The 11599-nt window shown below is 39.9% G+C and overlaps 1 protein-coding gene and 1 long non-coding RNA gene across 3 annotated transcripts in view; one reads left to right on the top strand and one right to left on the bottom strand.

The window, feature by feature from the left end:
- LOC108166462 (uncharacterized) overlaps positions 1 to 334 on the top strand; it is a 23346-nt gene extending 23012 nt beyond the window's left edge. Inside the window, exon 3 of the long non-coding RNA XR_001776822.1 lies at positions 84 to 334. This is a non-coding gene — a long non-coding RNA (uncharacterized LOC108166462). The remainder of the gene's footprint in view (positions 1 to 83) is intronic.
- Positions 1 to 9978, bottom strand: part of LOC103457085 (protein ELFN1-like) — a 128053-nt gene extending 118075 nt beyond the window's left edge. Inside the window, exons 1-2 of one of the 2 annotated variants that reach the window (XM_008397060.2) lie at positions 9673 to 9978; positions 1590 to 1592 (exon numbers count right to left, since the gene is read on the bottom strand). The gene's annotated coding sequence lies outside the window, so the exon portion shown is untranslated. The remainder of the gene's footprint in view (positions 1 to 1589; positions 1593 to 9672) is intronic. The other variant, XM_017306031.1, reaches the window with a different exon arrangement.
- Positions 9979 to 11599: the final 1621 nt, after the last annotated feature.

The following is an 11599-nucleotide window of genomic DNA, read 5'->3' on the forward strand; positions in this document are numbered from 1 at the left end:
GGTTTCATTTACATTTACGAGAAGAATTGATCAGACACCAGAGGACAAAAAGTAAAAATATTGGACAAGTTTCCTGTTTGCAGGTTTCTCTCCGGGCACTCCGGCTTCCTGCCACAGTCTGAAATCTGCACTGAAATGATCCAGTAGGCAGAGGTGGACCCTGGAGGTGGGTCCAGCGGACGGCGCCGGTGCAGGGGGCAAAGAGCACTGGGGTTAGAGCCTCGGACAAAACACAGGGAGGCCTAAGCCTCCCTGAGCAGCGGGAGACTCTGGAGGAGGAGCAGAGGGAGACTCTCTCTCTTTCTCGATGGATGGATGGATGGATGGACGGACGGACGGACGGATGGATGGATGGATCCTGCAGCTTCCACTTCTCTTCCTAACATGGCGCCTCCTCACCCTGACTCTCATACTGACAGGAGGAACCACAGAGCTCTGTTAAGTTAAAGCTCATCTTCTGAAGTTGGGATATTTTTCCTCCAACAGGTTCCAGAAGAATCACCTCAAACCAGATGTTGGACTGGATTTTATTTCAATGTCATTTGTGAATGTTAGAGCCTCATTTTCAAAAATGGAGCTATAAAGGTTGAAAAAGGTTATCATTTTGGAGAAAGTCTCATCAACATCAATATTTCCTCTAAATAAGAGGCAAAAAACAAAATTGTTTGATAAAGGAAAAGCCTCTCAGACTCTGAGCCCGACAGCACCAAACTATTTTTTATATTAGACAATTAATTTAATTTCACATAATTATCGCGGTAGAATCCATTTGTTTGTTAAATACTTAATGAAACGTATTTACCATGTTTGATGTTTGTTGTGATCGATGTATACTCACAAAGAACGAGGTAATTAGTAAAAGTTTGTCGTTTGTTGAATGTTCAGAAACTACAACGGCTGTGATGCGCCAAGGCAAAGGTAAAACAACCTGAACAGGTGATCAACTCTAAACCACTCGCACATTTTTACTCTCCGTCTCTCTCTGCCATTTAAGCACACCCGTTGCCATGGCAACCTCCTGCACTCCACAAGCAGACCAGAGATTGTGTTAAAAACGTTCAGTCCATTACGGTATTAGGTTTTCAGGCTTGATATAAACCCACTGATTTTTTACAGCAGACAGCTGCTTCACTCTCTTGCAGGTACTGGTACCCCCCCTAAATCTTTTAGGGGTACGCAGTACCCTGCCGTACCCCCTTACTTTCACCCCTGGTTAGCACTAAAACAGGACAACCCGCCCACCAAGTGGAAGAGCAGCTGTTTAAATCAGCTAATCAACCACTGCCGTGCTCAGGCGAAAACTTATTAATAATGGCAATATAGACAATAAGCCTTACGGCATAATGTAACAGACCCAATGTTATGTTTTGATATTTTTGCTACTTTTTTTGTGTGGGAAATGTTTGTTTTTTGGTGTTGATTCCCCTGATCGGTAATCTCTGTTGTATCTGCTCGTTGAGCTGTTGTCTGTCGGTTGCCATGGCAACGGGTCCATGTAAAGCCGACACAGAGCGAGAAAAGGCAGAGTAGAAGTGGTGTTTGGTTCTTCACTTGTTTATCAGCTTTATTGTACCTTTATTGTGGCGCACTGTCTGCAGCCGCTGCAATTCCTAAAAGTTAAACAAGCGACAAAAACTGAACTAATCATCAAACTACGGCTCCTACAGCATATTTAAAATAAAATGACTGACCAATATAAGATTAATTTGCCCCTTCTTGCATGTTGACAGAACTAACGGAAACAAAATTGTTTATAGATTTGTCTCACAGAGAATTTATCAAACATCAGTTTTCTCCTCTTTATTTTAAGTCGTATTTAATAGATATAAACTGATAACCGATAATCTGATAACAAATGATGGCGCTACAAATATTTTTGTGACAGATTTCTGCTCGTCCTGCATTGGGATAAAATGATTTTCTGGACATAACTCAATGAATCACATAGTGACTAATAGGCGCTGTCCAATCCAGTAATACATATCAATTAGCAGGAGTATGAAAGATATAAAAATAGTTAACTATAATATATTAAGAAATTATATTTAATCCACAGTGCTACATGAAGCTCATTTTGAAAAAATGCAAGTTAAAAACAATATTTTGCAACAAGTAAATCAAGTAAATTAAGTGTCCAATGTTAGGCCTGTGTAAGCTAAACATGAGAATGAGACATTTTATTTATATAGATACATAATGGCATATGCTGCCACCCCTGAAAAAATCCCTGCCCCCCTCTTGCCACCCCATCAATATTTTTCTAGATCTGCCCCTGAGGGCATGAGAGTTGGTGAGGATGGCATTGACCGTCTCTAAACATACCCATTTAAAAATGCTCCAATTTTTTTTGTGTTAATTGGGTTCTTAGTGCAATTAACAGCCTAATTGTGTGCGGCTTAATCTACTAGAGCTAACGGCCACACCGGTTGAGTTGCAGCTTCCTCTTTGAAGCCAAGGTTCACATTATTTTACAATCCTGAGGCAAAAAAGTGTTTCCAATGATGAGATTATTTAAGAATCTTACTCACGTTTTCTGCTCAGCTGGAATAACAGGGAAAGTTAGAATGTCCACTCCATTCCGTCTGTGTTGCCATTTACACATCCAAGGTCTTTTTTGTAATGGAAAAGAAAAAATCTGTTTTTTGTTTACACAACACTGTACCAGACGACTTACAAAAGCCCTTTCTCTGAAAGAAAAATGCATTTTAGAACGAGTTTTCTGCTTTGACAAACAATGACGAAGTTGAATGTCATATAAAACTTTTATACAAGCTCTCCTGAACCTAACATTTCATATCCCTCCTTTAATGTAACTGCTTCCCTTTATCATGCTTTTAGGTGGTCCTGTGTTTCAATATTTATCTTTTTCTTTGACTTATGCAAGGAAATTACATGTCAGCCAGTGACATGTTATTGCTGCCTTTCTCAGGCCTGACAAACATTAGCATGAAGACCGTGGCAAATGACTGATAGGTAAGTACCGATAATAACTAGTGCCCTCTTTTCTCTATTTGCATTCTCTGCATGGGCATGTGTGTATGTGCCTTCAACTGTGTATGTGTGGGTGAGTTGCAACTTGTAACAATAACTTCCTAATTACAGTTCCCCAGTGTTTGTGCAATCTTCCTGAAATGCTAACTAGCCCCCTGCAGGGACGGTGGTACATCATTAATCCGTGTGCTCGCCTGAGCGTGTGCACTCTGGGCTGGAAGGTGTGCATCAGCAGCGCGTGCATGTTTAGGGCCGTGTCACGCCTCTTTTGCGCTTCTCTTTACCCTTGGAAGTGCGTCATTTACATAAACGTTGCTGATGTATTTTAGTATTTAAAGTGAAGAAATTTCTGGTTTTAAGCTTCTCAGGTTAATCATGTGGTAGAGCTCTCCCACTTCTTCAAGACACAAGATTTTATTTTCAAAGTTTGCTCATGGCTCTAAAAAGTATTCGGTTCAGTTGATTTCTACAGCGGCAATCCACAACGATTGTCATCTAGAGGTGCTTTACAAAAAAAATTATTTCAGTTCAGTCATACATACACTCCAACTGATCCCATTTATCAAACGTATGATCAATTGATTAGTCAAAGTAGCTGAGAAAGTTTCTATCAAGGAAAACCCAGCAGATTGATTCAAATCACTATTTTACAAACGTGTGCAAGACTTTGACTATATTCCACTAAGTAAGAAAACAACACAATTTTGCAGTTGTGGTGTTTCCATTAAATAAGAAACGCAAATAAAATCATACATAAGTTTGTTCATGCGATAAGTTATTAAAAAACATGCAACACCATCATCCTCTGACTACTTCCTGTCTGTCATCTTCTTCTTCGTGGGTTGCACCAGTGGCAGCACCCAGTTGCTGATTATGTGACACATGTGACACAAAAAAAAGTGTTTCCCTCTAAGTTTGGCGAAATAAAACAATTTCGATAATGCCAAAGAGTAATTAAAAAAAACCCTCATCAAAACATTTTGTATTGGAAAAAAAGAGTTATTTTGAAAGTGGTGTGTTTTAATTAAGAAAATTTATTTTTGAAATAAAAAGTTGTGCATTTATTCCGTTTATTAAAGATAAAAAGGATCAAATCATTAATGGGTTTTTGTTCAATTAAATACCTGAAATTAAATTCTAAAATCTAACACTAATGTATTAGAAATTATTTGTCAAAAATAATAATTCACAGACATAATACATTTAGTTGGATAAACATAATTTGATTACTTGTAACAAATAACTTTTTTTTTAAGTTGGATCCCGTTTTCTTTTTTTTTCAATGTAACAAGAACCAAATCTGACACTTTATTTTTTCAGAATATAGCATTTATATTATACCAAGTTGTTTTTTAAAAATAACCCAAACCTGAGTTAAATATCTTGGACAGTTTCTCAGCAGATGCGCTGAATACTTAAAATATGTCTCCAGATCCAGCCAGCGGAGAGGTGTCACGTTTACTTTGCATGCAGGTTTGCTTCCACAGTTTGGGGCATTCGCTCTCAACAGAGATCAACATTATGACATAAGACGCTGTGAATATTCTGCGCTTCAACGTGCCTACAAAGAGCAGTTTTCTCTTGAATTAGGGACGTCTACAGCACATGACAACTAATGTGATCTGATGGTGAAATTTAGTCAACTACAAGCTTCATATTTCTGGAAACTGTAGTAAGTAGATGCAGGGTTTCCACCAATTCCAATTTAAGACTTTCTATGATCTTTTCAAATCATTTTGAATGAAACTTAAGACCTATAACGCATCAGAATTGTACAAAAGAAGCAGTCTTAAGACCTGTTTTGCCAAGTATTTTTGCACAGAATGAATGAAGGATCATATGGGTTGGCAATAGAAGTGATCAAACGTCAAAGATTAACAAATTTGAACTTAAACCATGAAAGAGGCAAAAAAGTGAGCTTGTTAGCTAGCTAGCTTGCTTTTTTTTAAGCTGACTAGTTTTTCTCTTTCCTCCATTTCCATTCCAGGAACCAGAGCCAATGGTTCCTGCTAACATGGCTGCTAATGTACATTTACTGGCTAGCAAGGCTAACAGGTACCGGTATCCTCAACAGCCTCGAGTCACAGAACGCAATGAGGAAACAACTCAAACCTGACTCAAGCATTACCCTCAAACTTTAGCCTGACAGAAAAGTCTAATGAGAAAAAAAGATTACATGGAATATACTAGATTAAATAGTAATACCACAAAAATTTAAGACCTGTGATTCATATATTAAAGGTCAATTTACATTTTTAAACAAATGAAATTAAGACATTTTAAGGATTTGATTTTAGATAAATGAATTTAAGACTCTTTAAGGGTGTGCGGACACACTGAGCTGGGAACCGATGTACTTCTATGAACTTCTAGCACAACTCCAGGCACAAAGACTGGAGCTAAGGTAAAAGATAAGGTAAGGGAGAAAAAAAGTCCTTCAAAACTTCAGGTGAAGGTTAGAGCAGAACTAGAGATTCACATTGATGTGACAGCGCCGGCGTTAAACCCATCATTGTTCATCCATTTTGTACTTCCAGACATGCCGGCAATTGCTCTCCACTAAAGATGTCACTTTTCATTACAGCTGATTTTTAATGTTTCCTCCTGCCTTATTACGGACGTAACCATCAGAGTTCCACCGCCGTTGACACTTCTGCTGCCAAAGCAGAAACAAAACGGCTTTCGCTGTGTAGCTGCATAGCGAGATGTGTCGGACGGCTTTATTGAGCAGGATTTGTTAAGGTTTAAGAAGTTGTTGGGTTTTTTTTTCCCCCCTCCCTGCTCTATCTGAAGTGCCCCTTTACAACTCGTGTGTCTGCTGCAGCAAGCACTGCAGTACTAATGCAGGATGAAAGCAAGATGAGCAAACCTCAAAGATGGTTATCAATGAATTCCCAGAAATAGTGACTGCTTCACTGTGACAGAGGATGTCTGGCCCCGAAACCAGCCAGTCAATCATTTCTCAATCCCCAAAAAGATAATATGCAAAAAACGAGTGAATGAGGCCGTTATACTGGAGCCACATCATGTCTATTTATAATGATCAGAGTCCCCTTGCCCTTTTTCATTTAATCTTTTTGCCTTCATTTTTTCTGTTTTTTTTTTTTTCTTTTTCTCTTTCCTTCTCTCTGTCTGTGGCACTCAGCCAACAATTGGAGTCAGTCAATGGGAAAACTCTGTTAGTAGTCCATGCCCTGTGGGACGAAGTGGCAACAACATCCGTTACAAAAGATAGTGGGGCAGCCAACGTTTAACTGGTTGAGTGACTTTGCTTCTCACGGATCATCCAGTGAGCTCCTGTGTTTTGAACTGCTCAAACACGCCGTGGAGGTAGGTGCTTACACATCTCTGTCTGAGTTGGGGCATGCATGCTCGGTTGGAGCTTCTGAACATCTAAAGCTCTTATGAGAGCTTTGCTGCTCTTTGTCATGTTCAGTGTGAATTCCTACTGGATGGATAAATGCTACTCTTCCGTTAAATGTTTGCTTTCTTGACGCTTTCATCATGGCAGTAAGCAATGCTTGCATGCTTTGGTGCCATCCTCAAAGCCCTGAATGTTCTTAAGCACCCACGTTGCATGTGAATAAATTAGCAACATGCTATATTGTTTTTGAACATGTTGATAATTGATGTAACTTTTAGCAATACTGAGGAATTCAGATAATATGACTGAACAATAAGAGTCAACACTAAAGGAGCAGAATTATGTAAAATCTACGTTTTGAGCTTTACATTGCGCTACAATGTTATTCACATACATGGAGTGTTGCTTTGAATCTTTCATGCATGTTTGAGAAATCCTTTAATCTCCATGGCAACCATTCAGCTGTGTAAAAACTCCTGGGTGGATCTAACCCCCCTCACCTCCCTTTGAGACGCAGCTCCTCCTTGGAACTGCAGTTTCCAAGCCTCTCCCTCTACCTTTCAGCTCCTTCAGACTAGCCAGCAGCAATTAGCAAACATCTAGAGGAACTGAACATCTGCTGAACTCATGATACGAGCTACTTCTCAGTGAAATACTGGTAAAACTTTGATAAAGGGTTAATAGAGGAGCCATGTTGTGTTGCACTTCCTGAAGGCGGACTTTCAAAATGAGCAGGAGCTTCTTAAAGAGACAGAGACCCAATTTCAAGGCAATAAATTACAAAGTCAACTTTCATTTAAGCCATATTTGAATTTATTTAGCATTGTTATAATATAGTGACCTGATAGGCGCATAGTAAAATGTACCTATCAGGTCTGATAGGCACTGGAAAATATGTAGTACTGCCCCTTTAAACATCAATTACCCATTTGGGAAACAAATAAATCTGAATCTAAAGAAAAAAAATTTACAGTTTAGTGCACCTGTGTCTCAGGATTTCTTTATTCATACCAACTCTAAAATGTAAAGATTTGTTTGTTGTGATGTTTTTTTTCTGTTGTGAATTCACCATTACTTAACTTGTTACGATTAAAGGCACGCTTCACAGAATTACAGTTCACTGTGACAATTTAAAAAACAGTCTAGCAAGGTGCAGACATGGTGTACATAAGATTTTCATGACAGTGATTTAGACATGGATGTTTCACATTAGATTAACTAAAACTGGTTGAAAAATGTTAAGCATGGACATTTGTATTACCTTACTTTCTTCAAATGTAAGGTTGCTGTAATAATAACGTGTAATAAAGTGTAAAAAAAAAAGCAACTAAGGAATCTTTGTTTTCTTTGTGAGATAAAATTTTTTAAATTAAAATATCAGTGGCAAAAATGACATGTTTCTGCTTTTAAGCTAAATTGTTGTTGAACGTACATCTGCAGAGACGATGCACTGACAATAAGTTTTCTTGACATCAGAGATGAAGATCTGTTGTTTTCACACAAGATAAATGTCTGCTGGTCAGCAAAGTTTATAATTTAACCTTAACTATACTCTCCTATAGAGGGAGGCATCTAGCTGACAGAGTTAATAAAAAAACAGGGATGATGATGCTGATACTCTAATTCCAGCTCATTTTACTTCTTTCTACTTGTCAAACTTTAAACAGTTTACGCTCTGGCTTCCAGTAAACATCTAAAGAGAGAATTTAGATTTAAGATGGAATAGAGAGATCAGCCTTGCTATTGAGAGGCAATTTAGGTCTTACATACTTTTGAAAAGAAAACAATCATAACAGAAGTGATAACTCAGTTTTATTCTTTTTTTTCTAGGCTGAACTGCATATCCAAGTAGCCGAATTTGTCTTTCTTGTACGCAAAAGAAAAAGTTTACCAACTTTTATTTGGGACAGCTGTCTGGCAGGTAGGGCTGGGCTTTTATCGTATTGTTTATCATTTATCGTGAAAAACCTACTTTGATATATCATTGTCATGATAAATTTCAATTATTGATGCTAATTTAAAACAAAGCTGATAGATTGTAAATGTTACTTTAGCTATTTCTTCCACTTTTTGTTTTGCAAGGGCATCAATAAATATCAGTAAATTCCAAAATGCTATTAAGTGCTACATTTTAAATAATTTTTTTTTAAGTATGTGGTGTCCTGAAGAAACGTATTGAAAAGACAAGAATGCTTTTCAAGAACAATATTTGATTATGGCAGTAGAATGCTCTGCCATGAGGTCACTGTCCTGAAATACTATTTATTGCCTAAAAAAGAGAAGTAGCTGTTTTTTTATCATTATCTGTATCAACACAATAGTACCACAAAATATTGCGATAAAATTCTAAATCCATATCGCCAACACCCTACTGGCAGAGCACAGCAACAGGTGGGGTACGGTACAGTCACCATTATTTTATGCTTCCTTAAGCTGAAAAATAAACCTCTGTCACTTTAACTGATATTTCAATAAAATAACTTAACCTCTATGGGACAGCATAAACAACTGTATTTGTTTAGAACCAGATTTTAGTTAAACCAGGAGGCACGTGCCTATTGGAATCTAATAGGTTGCTGCTTCGTGAGATTTTGTATCCTGTGGGCACTGACTGAGGTGTAATGAAAGCACTGAAGTTTAAAATACCAAAATGCTTCAAATCTGTCAACTCCGAGCTACAGTTCAGCATGCCTCATGTTGGATAGGGACTGCCTCTGCTCCCGTCCCGGACTGCAGCACGGATTCCAGGACTCCGGCACTGCAGCCCGTCCTGGGACAAAGACGTGATTAATTCCAAGCGACCGGCTCATTAGTGCACAAAACCTGGCACGTGTCCGACTCATCAATAAATACCAAAGATAAGACTCTGGCCGAATTTGCAGAATTCAGACTGAATCCATTGTACACATTCAGACAGAGAGGTGGTCATTTAAATCTGGATCTGCACCCCCCGTCACCATCTCCCCCCTCGCCCACCTTCTCTCCCGCTCCCCTCACCAATCCCCATTATCAGCGCGCACAAGGGCTTGGAGATAAGATGATCGAGCCAATCATTGAATTCCTTCCATTCGTCACCAATATGCGCGCACGCACACACGCGCGCAAACACACTCAAACAGAGAGCAATAGGCTGATTTCAGAACCGCAGGAACGCCATATAGATGTTGACATATTTCAAAGTTGCCCATGCGCCATGCGGTTCCGGTCCTCCCCAAAAAGCAGACAACATACATGAACCAAAACACTCTCTATGATGCTTTTTTTTTTTTTTTTTTGAAAAAAAAAAACAAAAAAAGAGAGAGAGATGCGACTCTAACCTGATCTGGATCCAGATGTGCTAGCACGCGGGGAGACGGCGCTCCTCCACCACGGCGGGTCCGCGCGCGCTGCCTCTGGCGGTGTTGTGTACGTGCGGTGTCTCTTGCTGTTGTTTTCTGTTATTGGACTGTTTTACCCTCCGGCTCGCGTCCTGTGTGTCTTCGTGCGGTCTCTGAGAGGAGCTGTGACCGGGAAGAGGGCTCCGCCGGCTCCTGACGAGGTGATTGAGATTTTTTCGGATGCAAAGCAGCGTCTGATATGATGCCGCTCAACCTCTCTCTCTCTCTCTCTCTCTCTCTCTCTCTCTCTCTCTCTCTCTCTCTCTCTCTCTCTCTCTCTCCCACCACCCCACCGCTTTTTCGTCTCTCTCCTCTCAGTTTCTGCTTCTCACACTGCGTCAGGCACCACTTCCCCTCCTCCTCCTCCTCCTCCTGCTCCTCCTTTCCTTTCCATCTCTCTCCTCTCTCCTCTGTTTGACTGCTTTGACTCTACCTCCCTCTCGCCCAAGGAACAGACGGTGATTAATTCGCTGGAATTCAGTTTCTCTCCCTCTCTCTCTCTTTCTCTCTCTGCCTCTTTTCTTACTATAGCGCTCGCGCTTCAATCACCTCCAGCCCGCCGCTTTTTCCTCTGAACTGAAGCGAACAACAGCCAGCTGTTTCGGCGGAGGAGAGGAGGCTTTGCACCGCACTTGAAGCAGTGACATGGTGCTTGTTGTTCTCCGTGTGGAGAGCGAGATAGAGCCCCCCCCCTCCTTCAAAAGTCATTCTGGGGAAACTTTTTGATGAAATCGTATGAAATCCAGGCGAGTGGGAGTTCCTTGGGAGAGTGAAATAGGCACGCAGCTGGGAAATAGTCTTGCTGTAATTTTTCCAAGAGTGATTGGTGTGTTTTATTATTATTTTTTCCTTCTCTATCAAGTCAGAAACCCTTCCACATTGAGCATTCGGCGCAATTTGAAGCTGGCTGCTTGCCTAAATGCACTATAGGGCGATGTAATGTCCTGCCAGCATTATGTGGTCAGATTAACTTTTGCAGGCAAACACACACATCAAATACAGACACTGTTGGCACTCCCTGGTAGGGATGTGTAAAAAGCCGTAAAATAAATTGTTTATCACAGTGTCATAATCTAACACTGAAAATGATTAGAAATGAAACAACTTTGCTGTTAGAACCCCTGCTGTTAAATCTGCAGTATGTAAATATTGTTAAAATAATTATTATTTTGTTACATATTTGTTTAAACTATCACCATGTCATGACAGAAAAAATGTGAAAATATCAGTCTCCTCCACTTCCTTCCTGTGCTTCTTTTGGAAACTAACAGCTCCCGGTCAAAAACAACCAATCAGAACCAGGAGGATTGTCTTAGCGCTGTCAAACATTATCATGTACTTGCTGCTAAATGTGCTAATGGTAGATAAACAATTTACCATTACAGGAAAGCCATTCAGTCGTCGTCATCGGCGACGACTGATGACGACGACTGAATGCTAACTAGTGTTAGCATTCATGCCAGGCTCTACTGTCGGGGAAAAGCTGCTGCTTAGCAGAGAGCAACTGGGTGAGAGATAAGGAGGGAGCATTGCACACACCCTCCTCCTGCCTCTGATTGGTTGTTTCAAATTGTTGTCAAAGGGTTAACAGAGGAAACTGACTTTCTGAAGGCAAAGTTTCAGAAAAAGCAGGAGTTTCTTAAAAAGTCAGAGGCCAATTTTCAAGGCATTTTAATATTTGATATATTCAGCATTTAACTGAAGCCAACATAGTTCTTGATTGTGCTATAAAATGGTAGTATGTAGCTGTATCCCAGTTCCATCACACTTGTAATTATTGCTTGACAGTGCTTAAAAAGAACATAAGTTGGTGAACAGGTGTGGAGATGCATGAAAACATCTACAACACACAAAACATGTACTGTGT

This window comes from Poecilia reticulata, linkage group LG1, assembly GCF_000633615.1.
Source record: "Poecilia reticulata strain Guanapo linkage group LG1, Guppy_female_1.0+MT, whole genome shotgun sequence".
NCBI lineage: Eukaryota > Metazoa > Chordata > Actinopteri > Cyprinodontiformes > Poeciliidae > Poecilia > Poecilia reticulata.